The sequence below is a fragment of the Triticum aestivum genome, chromosome 7A (genome assembly GCF_018294505.1).
Source record: "Triticum aestivum cultivar Chinese Spring chromosome 7A, IWGSC CS RefSeq v2.1, whole genome shotgun sequence".
Classification (NCBI taxonomy): domain Eukaryota; kingdom Viridiplantae; phylum Streptophyta; class Magnoliopsida; order Poales; family Poaceae; genus Triticum; species Triticum aestivum.
The window spans coordinates 223446412-223461813 of NC_057812.1; positions in this window are offsets into that span (position 1 = coordinate 223446412).

Genomic DNA, 15402 nt, shown 5'->3' on the forward strand with positions numbered 1-15402 from the left:
TCCGCGCGGGTCCTGGCATTTGATGAGACGCAGCAGGACGCCATGCGGGGGATGGACCTTGTGCTGGGGGAGGAACGCCGCCGTGAAGCCTCGCTCCTGGCAGCGAGGTACCAGCAGGCGCTGCGACGGTACCACCGTCGCAGCGTCCGCTCCAGGACGCTCGAGGTGGTCAATCTCGTCCTGAGGCGGGTTCTCTCCAGGGAAGGGCTGCACAAGCTCTCACCCATGTGGGAGGGCCCGTTTAGGATTGCCCGTGTCTCCAGGCCTGGTGTCGCGCGCCTGGAGACACAGGACGGGATCCCCATCCAGAACGCCTGGAACATCCAGCACCTCCGGAAGTTCTACCCATGAAGCAAGGCCCAGTGCCTGTGAAGGTCTCCGCTCGTGACACTCTCACGTAATAATAAGTGGGGTTGTACACACCCAGGAGTCTCCGAAGTGTCGCCCTCGGGCCTCGGGGGCTCCCTCCCATGTCCTAGTGGCAGCACTTAGCTCCGCGCTGATGAGAAGACTAGATTAGGTGTTGGACGCGGCTATTCATTTGCATTATGTAGTTGGTTTGCCCACTTTTTATGGAATTTGGAGTTCTGGCGTTTCTCGATTGCTCAGTTGAACCCTTTCTTTGCCATACTTCCTCGCTTGGCTTTGTTTTGTGCTAGGGAGGGCGGTAGTTGCCCGACGGTCTCCCTCACATGCCTTGCGCGGGGGCTGGGCAGGTGTGTGCGCTCGCGAGGCCATGAACACGCCTTGCCAAAACCCTGCCGCTCCAGAGTTCCAGCTCCCCTGACCTTCGCGAGGCACTCTCGATTGAGCTCGCGGTTGGCGCACCCTCCCTTTGGTCCATGCCCCACGGGTACCACGACGTGGTGCGCGAGGCCTTGCGCAAGGAAGGGCAGGGCACCTGGCGGACATCTTAGTGATTTCTGCAGCTCTGTGACGCCTCCCGAGGACAACGACCGCCGAGCCAGCAACAAGGAGGGTTCACCAGGTGCCAGAGGGCGTACGCTCACGAGACAGGAGACTACCGTGGGCGCATCCAGCTAAGTTACCCTTCTAAGTCTACACGGAGCATGAACGTCATAACACAACACAAGAGCAATAAACATGGCACCAAGAAGCATAAGCACTGCAGTTCATTACACGCCCCCGCGGCGCCCCATACTTGTTCTTGCAATATAGGAGGAAAGGAAAGGACGGGCGAAAGCGGCTCCTATGGCGCGGATGCTCGCGAGGACCAGCCCACAGACTCAGCTGGAGCCTTCCTCGTGCTTCACCGGGGCGCGGCGACGGGGCGACCCTCCACCGTCCTCGAAGCGAGCCTGACGATGTGACGGCTGGTCGTAGCCGCCACTGCTGCAGCTTTCGTCGGAGGAGATCGTCGCTGGGGGCAAGGCCGCCCCCGTCCTCATCGCGGCCGTCACCAAGGCCGAGTACTTCGTCGCCCTCGCCATCTTCAGGGCAACACCCAACGCGGCGACCATCTTCCCCAAACACCCTCATGAAGTGGGTCGCGGCCCCGTCGTATTTGAAGTGGAGGGTGCACCGCCTGCCCAGGCCGCGCGCGCGGGCAAATGTCTGTCAGCCGTGGGCTAGGCCTACGTTGCCCACAGAGGAGACCTCCACCATGACCCACGAAGCCTTGCTACAGCAGCCGCCGGCCTACATCCAGAGGTCGCCGGGACCCGAGGCTGGCAGCTCGATGACGATGGAGCGCGGAAGCTAAAGCCAGGTGTCGGCCAGGTTCTCCGACCACACAACAAACTCCGGCAACACCTTCGCTGAGTGGAAGCGCGGCCGAGAAGGTCGGGCGCCATGGCACGCCTCCCTTCATGGACAGGACTACCGCATCTTGGCCGGCTCCTGCCGCGTGAAGGGACGCTGCCGCGGCCACCAGGAATGGCGCCAGACCCCGAGGAAGTCCGCCAGCGCCCCGAGCGGCCACGGCAGGAGTCGCGGTGTGCTTGCGGGGGCGGCCACGGCCCCGCTTGGGCGGCGGAGAGTCGGGCCCCTCCTGGCACGCCTTACCCTTCTTCGTAGCTGTGAATCTCTTCGTCGGTGCTATGGGTGTCGCTACAAGACGGCAAAGCAAAGAGGAAGAATAAGAAGCAAGCGGGACGGAGGAAGAGATGAGCAACGGGGGCTTCGCCCCTCCCCTCATTTATAGTCAAAGGGAGGCCAACCGCCGGCCTCCATGATCTAAGGTAATGATGATTTTCTTCTGCATGCAGTAGGGTCTCGTCAAGTCGGGCAGTTGCCGAGGCAGCATGGGGAAGCCGAGACGCCCACGACCTATCAATCACCACGTGTCAATCGAGGCCGTGGGCTATTGGGGCCCACAGAGCTCTGCACTTGACCCTTGGCTTCGCCTAGAAGCAAAGTCCGAGAATGCCTTGGGCCCGGGGGCTACTGTCGGCGTCCTGGGAACGGGGGTACCCAGACCTGCCTGCCTGCGGCCCAGGGCGTGGCTCCACCAATGGCCTGGTACGGCCCCTCTTCATCAACAACCACTCAGGACCCTCGCGAGGGGCCAAGCCTCGCGAGGCGGACGACACCAAGACCTCCTCCGGGGCAGCCTCCCTAGGCTAGCTCCTGAGGGGCGGAGATATCTATGCAAGGTGCACCTCGCGAGGTCCGCGTGACGTGAGCCATGACGACCAAGGCCAGGCAGGCGCCAGCGGGCGTAGGGTGCCAGTTTCCTCTTTGGTGCTAAAGAGGCAAGCGCAGGTGAGGAGTCCCGAGGCATCAGGAAAAGGTTTCCATATCGGTGCAACAAGACCAAGACCAGTAGGGCGGCATGATGGAGGTCAGCCCGGAGCCCATGGCGGGGTCACCACCAGAGCCTTTGGTGGGCGAAGACCACCTTTTGTCAGGATAACTTGTACCGGTTGTACCCCTTCAAAATTGGTCGTTGTGTGATCCCTTCCCGCCTAAACATTTGGGAAGAGGACCAGGGCCTCTATTAATAGGGCTAGCCACCACCATAGTCAAGGATCGGCTCATCTTGGATCGGATCCACTCCACCAAGGCCACCTCGCCAGCTCATCGATCTCAAGAACACCTCTCCCCAGGAGGTTGTTCATCCCTTGTACAAGTTCATCCTTAGCCTACGAGGCAATCCACACACCACACTGGAGTAGGGTATTACACCACAACAGTGGACCGAACCAGTATAAACTCTCGTGCCTCTTGTTCCTTGGGTTTGGCGAGATAGGCCTAGAGATCGTTGCGAGAGTGAGCGAGAGAGAGAGAGAGAGAGAGAGAGAGAGCGAGATCTTCGTGCGCATCCAAGTGTTCAAACCTCAAGGGTTTGCCGGAACCCACGATCTAACAGTGCCCACCTGCGACACCTTTCGTACTCTGTTTTTCTATCGTATGCTTGTCCTCCAAGATAAAAAATCTATATATACTTCCCGAACCTGTTGATCACCATATCGCGGAGAAATCCTCTATTTTCTTTTCTTGCTGTTTTCTAACAGATTCAGCTAGACCAACGTCATGTCATCCTCACCCTTCAACAATGGAGAAGGAGACATAAGGTCGGTTCAGGAAGATCTAAGGAGGGATGAAGCTGAAGAGGTTCCTATGGAGGAAGAAGAGGAAAGTCCCTTTGGGATTCACTCTCCGGCCTCTGAGAGGGGTACACTAGTTGTCATCTCTATTCACCCTGATCCTTATCAAGCCATGGGATCATTGAACAATCAAGCAAGCCTAGAAGTGCAAGAAAAGCACCCACCGAGGAGGCCCTTACACATGTTACATCATAACAATTTTCATAATTTGATTCACAATTATGGGTTCGAGAACCCTCCTCATAGGCACATACTGTCCAACTGGGACAGATCCCGGCCAAGAGAAACAGTGCAGGAACAAAACCGTGGGGCCCTGAGAATGAACACATAATGGCTGAGGTGAAGAAAAACATTGAATTAGTTCATCAAGCCCTTCGGGAGATTCAAGGTTTGAAGGACCCACTCATGGTTATATTGGAGAATACTAATTCATCACCACCATCATCCTCTCCACCACCAAAGGAGAACTGAGTATCGGGTATGGGCACTCCCCTTGGCTTCCGCCAAGCTTGGGGGAGGTGCCCAGGTATCGTATCATCCCACTATCTTTTGCTTTTACTTATTTTAGTTTGATCTTTTGCTTTAGATGAATAAAAGTTAGTTCGATCCTTTCTTATTTGAGAGTTTGCTTAGTGATATATTCTTGTAATTGTGTGCAAGTTATATAATAAAGTTTAGTGTGAGTTTTTGCTTTCTTTACTCTCATGTTGCAAATAAAGAAAAGAAATAAGAAAGGAAAAAAGAGAAAGGTAATAAATAAAAGAAAGGAAATAAATAAATAAAGAAAAGATTATATGCCAATCCTATGGTAGGTGATGGCACGACATAAGGAAAAGTATAAGTAGAAAATTTTATTAGAGATTGACAAACATAGCATTAGTCAATGATGCAACTCATGAAAGAATTAATAAGGGAAGAGAAGATTCACATATAAATATACTATCCTAGAAATCTTTTGTGGTTGTGAGCCCTCATCAAAATATTATATGCCAAAATTGTTGACGTTGGACAAGGAAGACAACTTAATGATTTATGTTTGTTTATATTCACATAGAAGTCATATTGTCATAGATCCTTCAACATGTGGTGCTTGCCCCCTATCTTTGCTAGCCAAAAATTCCGCACTAAGTAGAGATACTACTTGTGCATCCAAAAACCCTTAAACCCAAATCTTATTTTCAAGTGTCCACCATACCTACCTAGGGATTGAGCAAGATCCCTCAAGTAAGTTGTCATCGGTGCAAAAAAGCAATAAAAATTGCTTCTAAAAATGTAAGATCATTTACTGTAAGACAAAATTGAGCATTGCACGAACCTGTGATGGTGAAGAATAAAAGCGATAGACATACTGCATAATAAAGGTCACTATCACAAGGGGCAATGTAACATGACGTTCTTTTGCACTAAGGGATTGAGCATAAAAACAAATAAGTGCATGGAAACCTCTGCTTCCCTCTGCGAAGGGCCTATCTTTTACTTTTATGCAAGATTCAAAGTTTTTCTCTCTATTCCTTTTATTTTTATCCTTTGGCAAGCATCATGTGGTGAGGAAAGATCTAAGCACATATGTCCAGTAGAATATGGGTGGCATGAGTTATTATTGTTGACATCACCCTTGAGGTGAGTACGTTGGGAGGCGCAACCATAAGCCCATATCTTTCTATGTGTCTGGTTGAAACATTTTGCTCATGTGTACGCGGTGAGTGTTAGCAATCATAGAAGGCTATATGATGGTTGAGTATGTGGACTTGCCTAAAGGCTCCGGTACGCGACCCTTCCTGAAAAGATGATGAATTGTAGTTGCAAAGTTGACTGAGAACATAGTTTGTTGGTTTCTAATAGAGTTTTTGCTTTATACTTCAATTGTGTGATGAACTCTTACTTATTCACGAGAAGTATATGATAAAAGTTCTATGATAAAATTTCTATGTTTAATTTTGTTGTTTTTATAATAATCAACATGATGCTTCTATGTCTGTATTTTGTTTTTATCGACACCTCTCTCTCAAAGCATGTGGACATGTTTTCGATTTCGGTTTTCGCTTGAGGACAAGCGAGGTCTAGACTTGGGGGAGTTGATACGTCCATTTTACATCATGTTTTCTTACTGTTATTTATGATGTTTTTATTCATAATAATGCTTTTTGGAGTAATTCTAATGCCTTTTCTCTCATAATTTGCAAGGTACACACCAAGAGGGAGAATTCCGGCAGCTGGAAATCTGGACCTAGAAAAGCTATGTCAGGCTACCTATTCTGCACAACTCCTAACAAGCTGAAACTTCACAGAGATTTTTTATGGAATATATAAGAATTATTGGAACAAATAACTACCAAAGGGGGCCCACCAGGTGGGCACAACCCACCCGGGCGCGCCAGAGAGCCCAGGTGCGCCCTGGTGGGTTGTTCTCTCCTTGGCCCACCTCCGGTGCCCATCTTCTGGTATATAAGTCATTTTGACCTAGAAAAAATAAGGAGAGGACTTTCAGGACGAAGCGCCGCCACCTCAAGGCGGAACTTGGGCAGGAGCACTTTTGCCCTCCGGCGGAGCGATTCCGCTGGGGAACTTCCCTCCCGGAGGGGGAAATCATCGTCATCATCATCACCAACAACTCTCCCATCTTGGGGAGGGAAATCTCCATCAACATCTTCAACAGCACCATCTCCTCTCAAACCCTAGTTCATTTCTTGTGTTCAATCCTGTTATCGGAACTATAGATTGGTGCTTGTGGGTGACTAGTAGTGTTAATTACATCTTGTAGTTGATTACTATATAGTTTATTTGGTGGAAGTTTATATGTTCAGATCCAATATGCTATTTAATACTCCTATGATCCTGAGCATGTTTATCATTTATGAGTAGTTACCTTTGTTCTTGAGGTCACGGGAGAAATCATGTTGCAAGTAATCATGTGAACTTGATATGTGTTCGATATTTTGATAGTATGTATGTCATGATTCCCTTAGTGGTGTCATGTGAACGTCGACTACATGACACTTCACCATATTTGGGCCTAAGGGAAAGCATTGTGGAGTAGCAATTAGATGATGGGTTGCGAGAGTGACAGAAGCTTAAACCCCAGTTTATGCGCTATTTCGTAAGGGACCGATTGGATCCAAAAGTTTAATGCTATGGTTAGAATTTATTCTTAATAGATTTCTCATAGTTGCGGATGCTTGCGGGAAGGTTAATCATAAGTAGGAGGTTTGTTCAAGTAAGAACAGCACCTAAGCGCCGGTCCACCCACAGATCAAATTATCAAAGTACCGAACACGAATTAAACCAACATGATGAAAGTGATTAGATGAAATTCCCATGTACCCTCAAGAACGCTTTGCTTATCATAAGACACCGTTTTGGACTGTCATTTGCCTCAAAAGGACTGGGCTACCTTGCTACACTTTTGTTACTACTATCGTTACTTGTTCGTTACAAATTATCTTGCTATCAAACTATTCCATTACTTACAATTTTAGCACTTGCAAACATTACCTTACTGAAAACTACTTGCCATTTCCTTCTGCTCCTCGTTGGGTTTGACACTCTTACTTATCGAAAAGAGCTACAATTGATCCCCGATACTTGTGGGTCATCAATATCTAAGGCAATGATCATGAATATAGGCATCACGTCCGTGTCAAGTAGATCGAAACGATTCTGCATCTACTACTATTACTCCACACATCGACCGACTCCTGCATGCATCTAGAGTATTAAGTTCTTAAGAACAGAGTAACACATTAAGTAAGATGGCATGATGTAGCGGGATTAACTCAATAAATATGATGAAAACCCCATATTGTTATCCACGATGGCAACAATACAATATGTTCCTTGTGCCCCTACTGTCACTGGGAAAGGACACCGCAAGATTGAACCCAAAGCTAAGCACTTCTCCCGTTGCAAGAAAAACCAATCTAGTTGGCCGAAACCACAATTAGTTACCCCTCAACCTACTGCACCTACTAAAAATATAGAATATGAAATTCCTTCGGGTATGATAGAACAACTGCTAGCTAATCCTTATGCAGGAGATGGAACCGAACATCCTAATATGCACTTAATATATGTAGAACAAATTTGTGGATTGTTTAAGCTTGCAGGTCTACCCAGGGATGAAGTTATGAAGAAGGTTTCACCTTTATTTTTTAAGGGAAAATCATTGGCATGGTATAGGCTATGCGATGATATTGGATCTCGGAATTGGATTTGTCTGAAATAGGAATTCTACCAAAAAATTATCCTATGCATCTAGTTCATCGTGATCAGAATTATATATATAATTTTTGGCCTCGTGAAGGATAAAGTATCACTCTAGCTTGGGGAGGCTTAAGTCAATGATATATTCATGCCCCAATCATGAGCTCTCAAGATAAATTATTATCCAGAATTTTTATGCTCGGCTTTATTGTGATGATCAAACCATGCTAGATACTTCTTGTGCTGGTTCTTTTATAAAGAAGACTATTGAATTCCGGTGGGATATTTTGGAAATAATTAAATGCAACTCTAAAGATTGGTAACTCGACGAAGGTAAAGAGTCAGGTATTAAACTTAAGTATGATTGTGTTAAATATTTTATGGATACCGATGCTTTTCAAAAGTTTAGCACTAAATATGGACTTGACCCTGAGATAGTAGCCTCCTTTTGTGAATCATTTGCTACTCATGTTGAACTCTCAAAATAGAAGTGGTTTAAATATCACCCACCTATTAAAGAAGAAACTAAAGAACCGGTACCATTTAAAGAAGAAACTATACTTTATAATGTTGATCCAGTTGTTCCTTCTGCCTATATTGAGAAACCACCTTTCCCTGTTAGGATAAAGGAACATGCTAAAGTTTCAACTGTGGTTAACAAAAGCTATATTAGAACACCTAAACCTGATGAACAGATTAAAGTAGAACCTAGTATTGCTATGGTTAAAAATCTCTTAGAAGAAGATATGGATGGGCATGTTATTTATTTCTGTGAAGAAGCTGCTAGAATTGCCAAACCTGATAAAAAAGATAAACATAGACCTGTTGTAGGCATGCATGTTGTCTCAGTTAAAATAGGAGATCACTATTATCATGGTTTATGTGACATAGGTGTTAGTGTGAGTGCTATTCCTTATACCTTATATCAAGAAATTATGAATGACATAGCACCCGCAGAGATAGAAGAAATATATGTCGTTGTTAAACTTGCTAATAGAGACACTATATCACCAATTGGGATTATTAGAGATGTTGAAGTCTTGTGTGGGGAAATAAAATACCCTACTGATTTTCTTGTTCTTGGTTATCCACAAGATGACTTTTGTCCCATTATCTTTGGTAGACCTTTCTTGAACACTGTTAATGCTAGAGAATCGACTACGAGAAACAAACTATCGATGTTAGTTTTGGTAATGAGTCCCATGAGTTTAATTTTTCCAAGTTTAGTAGAAATCTTCATGAAAAATAATTGCCTAGTAAGGATGAATTAATTGGCCTTGCCTCTATTGTTGTACCACCTATAGATCCTTTAGAATAATATTTGCTAGATCATGAAAATGTTTTACATATGCATGAAAGAAATGAAATTGATAAAATTTTCTTTGAACAATGCCTCTACTTAAACACAACTTGCCAATTGAAACTCTAGGAGGTCCTCCTCCACCTAAAGGTGATCCTGTGTTTGAATTAAAACAATTGCCATACACTTTGAAATATGCTTATCTTGATGAAAAGAAGACATATCTTGTTATTATTAGTGCTAACCTTTTAGAACATGAAGAGGAGAGATTATTGAAAATTCCAAGGAAGCACCGGGCTGCTATTGGATACAGTCTTGATGATTTAAGGGGCATTAGTCCCACTCTATGTCTGCACAAAATTAATACGGAACCTGATGCTAAACCCGTTGTTGATCACCATCGTCGGTTAAATCCGAAGATGAAAGAAGTGGTAAGAACGGAAATCTTAAAGCTTCTCGGAGTAGGTGTAATCTATCCTATAGCTGATAGTTTATGCGTAAGTCATGTTCATTGTGTCCCTAAGAAAGGAGGTATAACTACTGTTCCTAATGCTAAGAATGAACTTATTCCACAAAGAATTGTTACGGGCTATAGAATGGTAATTGATTTTAGAAAATTAAACAAAGCAACTAGAAAAGATCATTACCCTTTGCCTTTTATTGATCAAATGCTTGAAATATTATCTAAGCAAACACATTTTTGCTTCCTTGATGGATATTCTGGCTTTTCACAAATACTTGTTTCTCAACCTGATCAAGAAAAGACCACTTTTACTTGTCCTTTTGGCACCTATGCTTATAGACGTATGCCTTTTGGTTTATGTACTGCACCTGCTACCTTTCAAAGATGTATGGCTGCTATATTCTCTGACTTTTGTGAAAAGATTGTTGAGGTTTTCATGGATGACTTTTCTATTTATGGAAACCCTTTTGATGATTGTTTAAGCAATCTTGATCGAGTTTTGCAGAGATGTGAACAAACAAATCTTGTCTTGAATTGGGAGAAGTGCCACTTTATGGTTAATGAAGGCATTGTCTTGGGTCATAAAATTTCTAAAAGAGGTATTGAAGTGGACCTAGCTATGTTTGATGCAATAGAAAATGCCATGTCCTAAAGATATAAAAGGTATTCGTAATTTCTTAGGTCATGCTGGTTTCTATAGGAGATTTATCAAAGACTTTTCTAAAATTTCTAGGCCTCCCACTAGTCTCTTGCAAAAGGATATTCCCTTTGTTTTTTATGATGATTGTTTAGAAGCATTTGATCAAACACATTTAGAATCAATTTTTTTTGCTTTAGTGCATCGATGACAACTTACTTGAAGGATCTTACTCAATCCATTGGTAGGTAGGATGGACTCTCAAAATAAGAGTTTGGGTTTAAGGGTTTTTGGATGCACAAGTAGTATCTCTACTTAGTGCGGAGCTTTGGCTAGCAAAGATATTGAGCAAGCACCACATGTTGAAGGATCTATGACAATATAACTTCTATGCGGATATGAACAAAAAAATCATTACGTTGTCTTCCTTGCCCAGCGTCAACAGTTTTGGCATATAATATTTAATAGGGGCTTCATACGTCTCAAACGTATCTATAATTTTTTATTGTTCCATGTTTTATATTATCAATCTTGGATGTTTTATAATCATTTTCTAGTCATTTTATATCATTTTTTGTACTAACCTATTGACATAGTGCCAAGTGCGAGTTGTTGTTTTTTCCATGTTTTTTACATCGCAGAAAATTAATATCAAACAGAGTCCAAACGCAACAAAACTTTATGGAGATTTTTTTTGGACTAGAAGGAACATAATGGGCCCTGGTTGCGCCTGCGGGGTGCTCTGAGGAGAGCACAACACACCAGGGCGCGCCAGGAGGCCCAGGCGCGCGTTGTGCCCACCTCGAGTGCCCCCGGACCACCTCTTTGCTCTATAAATATCCCAATATTCCAGAAACCCTAGGGGAGTCGACGAAATAATCATCCAGCCAACACAGAGTCCAGAACCACCAGTTCCAATCTAGACACCATCTCAGATGGGGTTCACCACCTCCATTGGTGCCTCTCCGATGATGTGTGAGTAGTTCTTTGTTGACCTTCGGGTCCGTAGTTAGTAGCTAGATGGCTTCCTCTCTCTCTCTTGATTCTCAATACAATGGTATCTTGGAGATCCATATGATGTAACTCTTTTTGCAGTGTGTTTGTTGGGATCGATGAACTTTGAGTTTATGATCAGATCTATCTTTTTATATCCATGAAGGTATTTGAGTTTCTTTCATCTCTTTTATGCATGATTGCTTATAGCATCGTTATTATTCTCTAATATTTGGGTTTTGTTTGGCCAACTTGATCTATTTATCTTGCAATGGGAAGAGGTGCTTTGTAGTGGGTTCGATCTTACGGTGCTTGATCCCAGTGACGAAAGGGGAACCGACACGTATGTATCGTTGCTACTAAGGATAAAACAATGGGGTCTATCTCTACATAGATAGATCTTGCCTACATCATGTCATCGTTCTTATTGCATTACTCCGTTTCTCCATGAACTTAATACACTAGATGCATGTTGGATAGCGGTCGATGTGTGGAGTAATAGTAGTAGATGCAGGCAGGAGTCAGTCTACTAATCTTGGACGTGATGCCTATGTAATGATCATTGCCTGGATACCGTCATGAGTATTTGAAGTTCTATCAATTGCCCAACAGTAATTTGTTCGCCCATTGTTTGCTATTTTTCTCGAGAGAAGCCACTATTGAAACCTACGGTCCCCGGGGTCTCTTTCTCATATATTTGCCCTTGCGATCTATTTTTTCATTTGCGTTTATTTTCAGATCTATTAAACCAAAAACCCAAAAATACCTTGATGCAATTTATTCTTATTTATTTTATTTGGCGTTCGATGTATCAATCTACTACAAATTTTCCTCACGTCTGTTTGCCTATCTTGAGGCGTCGTACCCCGGAAGGGATTGACAACCCCTTTAACACGTCGGGTTGCGAGAAGTTGTTATTTGTGTGCAGGTGTTGTTTATGTTGTGTTGCTTGGTTCTCCTACTGGTTCTATAAACTTGGTTACACATCAGAGGGAAATGCCTACCGCCGTTGTGCTACATCATCCCTTCCTCTTTGGGGAAATACCGACGTAGCTTCAAGCGACATCAAAAGGAATTTCTGGCGCCGTTGCGGGGGAGGGATTGACAATCCCTTTAACACATCGTGTTGCGAGTATTTGTTATTTGTGTGCAGGGGCTGTTTACGTCGTGTTACTTGGTTCTCCTACTGGTTCGATAACCTTGGTTTCATATCTTAGGGTAATACCTACCGCCGATGTGCTGCATCATCCCTTCCTCTTTGGGGAAATACCAACGTAGCTTCAAGCGACATCAAAAGGAATTTCTCGCGTCGTTGCCGGGGAGGATCTTCAACATATAGCAGGTTCCTAATCACAAATCTCATCTCCTCGCAATTTACATTATTTGTCATTTGCCTCTCATTTTCCTCTCCCCCACTTCACAAAAATTTGCCATTTTATTCGCCTTCTTTTTCGTTCGCCTTTTTGCTCGTTTGCTATCTTTGCGTGTGTGCCATGTGTCTTCTATTTGCTTGCATCTTCGCTTGCTAAAAATTTATTGATATGGATCCTCATCCACTTGCTAATCTTTTTAAGAGATCCAATTATGATGAACCAATTGCTAGTTAGTTGAGTGCACTAGATTATCTTTATGAAGTTTTGCTTGAGATTCATGAATATGAAAATTGTGATGAAGAAATTTATCAAGTGATTCATGATAGCTCCTTGAATGAAAAGCATGATTGCAATGATTTTACGATAAATTCTATTAATGTCAATTCTGCTAATAATATGCAAAGCCCCAAGCTTGGGGATGCTAATTTTGCTATGACCACTATTTGTTGCAATGATCATGATTGGGGTGATTCTACTTATGATTCTCAGAGAACTTATGATCTTGAAAATTTATTTAAGCCTCATGATCAATGTACAAATTTCTCGGGTCGTCCTAATTTTTCAGAATTTTTGGAGTTATCTAAGTATTAGAAATAGTCGGATTGCGACAGACTATTCTATTTTGACAGATTCTGTTTACTTGCATTGTGTGCATATTTTGATGGATCTATGGTTTTCATTGATGAGTTTTTTCCATAAAAAAGTTGGAATACATTAGCTTTAATGAAAGAACAAAATATGAATTGGTTTGATACACCACTTATAGTAGTGATTTATTTTCTTATACTCACGGATCTCACGAGTGTTTTGTTGAGTTTTGCATGATTGAAGTTTTCAAGTTTTGAGTTATCTTACGATGGATGAAGGAATAAGGAGTAGAAGAGCCTAAGCTTGGGGATGCCCCGGCATCCCAAGCTATTATCCAAAAATGAGCAACCAACTAAGCTTGGGGATGCCCCTGAGTAGCATCCCCTCTTTCTTCTAACGACCATCGGTATTTTACTCGAAGCTATATTTTTATTCGTCGCATACTATGCTTGGAGCGTCTTGTATGATATGAGTCTTTGCTTGTTTTATTTTGTGTTTTAAGTCTTGGTCCCTTGCTGGACACACCTATTTTGGAGAGCCAAAATTATGTCATGACTTATGAGAATTGCTCTCTATGTTTCACTAAAATTTTTATGAGCTATGGACTTGCTCTAGTGCTTCACTTATATCTTTTTGAGCATGATGTGCTTAGTATTTTTGACGACATGCTCTCTTGCTTCACTTAGATTTATTTGAGAGTTAGTAAAATTTTCAACAAATTCTCTCTTGCTTCACTTAAATTAATTTGAGAGAAAGAAATATTATGCTCATGATCTTCACTTATATTTGTTTGAGCTTGTCAAAAGCAACACATGAAAATTAGTCCCAAAATGATAGATATCCAAGGAGGATATATTAAAACTTTCATGAAGATCATTGGACAAAATAAACTTGATTCTTATTAATAGTTTTGAGATATGATGATGTGATATGTGAGTTATGTTGATGAGTAATTATGCTTTAGTAAGAATATTGGTGTTAAGGTTTGTGATTCCCTATGCAAGCACAAAAGTCAATAGTCATGCAATGAAATTATATCCTACTTGTGGTGCATTATTCAGTGTTAATTATGCTTAATGCTTGCTTATGAGATTATCTGTTTCTTGGTTGGTCGCTTCTCAATCTTTTGCTAGCCTTCATTTTGCACTAAGTATGATCTCTACTTGTGCATCCAAAAACCTTAAACCCAATTTTACCACATGAGTCCACTATATCTACCTATATGCGGTATTCTTTTGCCATTCTAAGCAAATTTGTATGTGCCATCTCTAATTTTCAAAATAAACTTCTCTTTTGTGTGTTCATTTCTCTCGCGGAGCGGTGAGGGGTGGCTAATATTTTCCATGCTAGATGTGTTATTCTCAATATGAGTGTTTATTCACTTATCATTGCACGAGAGTAAGGCAAAGGTATTAGGGATGCCCAGTCCTGAAATGAAAAATGAATTTACTTTATGTTGTCAAATAATAAATTCCTTGAAAAGTGTTGGTATGGAGGGCAACCGTGGATACGGCCAGCCATGGAAAGTGAAAGTATGGTGGAAAAAGGAATAAACTTTATTTTCTATTTGGGAACCGCCTATGATATATCTAAGCATGGAAAGTGTTGGGAACTCTAAGTCGTTTTCGTTGGTGGGATGGATACACCTCCCAAAATGTTTTATCTCTAAGTTTTTCTCTTTCAACTCTGGCACCTCTACAAATCCCTACTTCCCTCTGCGAAGGGCCTTTCTTTTACTTTATGCAATTTTTATTTTTGAATTTGAGTCTCCATCTTCTCTTATAAAACCACCAACTAGGAGGCAATATGATCGTACTTGAGTATTGGGTGTAGCTAATATGCGAGTGTGTTTCATGAATGGATCAATGATTGAGCATTATGGGATAGGGATAACTTGTTTGAGCATTGATATTTTGAAAGACATGGTTGCTTGTTGGTATGCTTGAGTATTTAAATTATCATGTAAAAACTAGACTATTGCTTTGAACAATATAAAAGTCCAAATGTCCATGTGATACGTCTCCATCGTATCTACTTTTCCAAACACTTTTGACCTTGTTTTGGACTCTAACCTCCATGATTCGAATGGAACTAACCCGGACTGACGCTGTTTTCAGCCGAATTGCCATGGTGTTATTTTTGTGCAGAAACAAAAGTTCTCGGAATGACCTGAAACTTCATGAAGAATATTTTTGGAATATATAAAAAATAATGGCGAAAGAATTAATGTCAGGGGGACCACACCCTATCCACGAGGGTGGGGGCGCGCCCACCCCCTA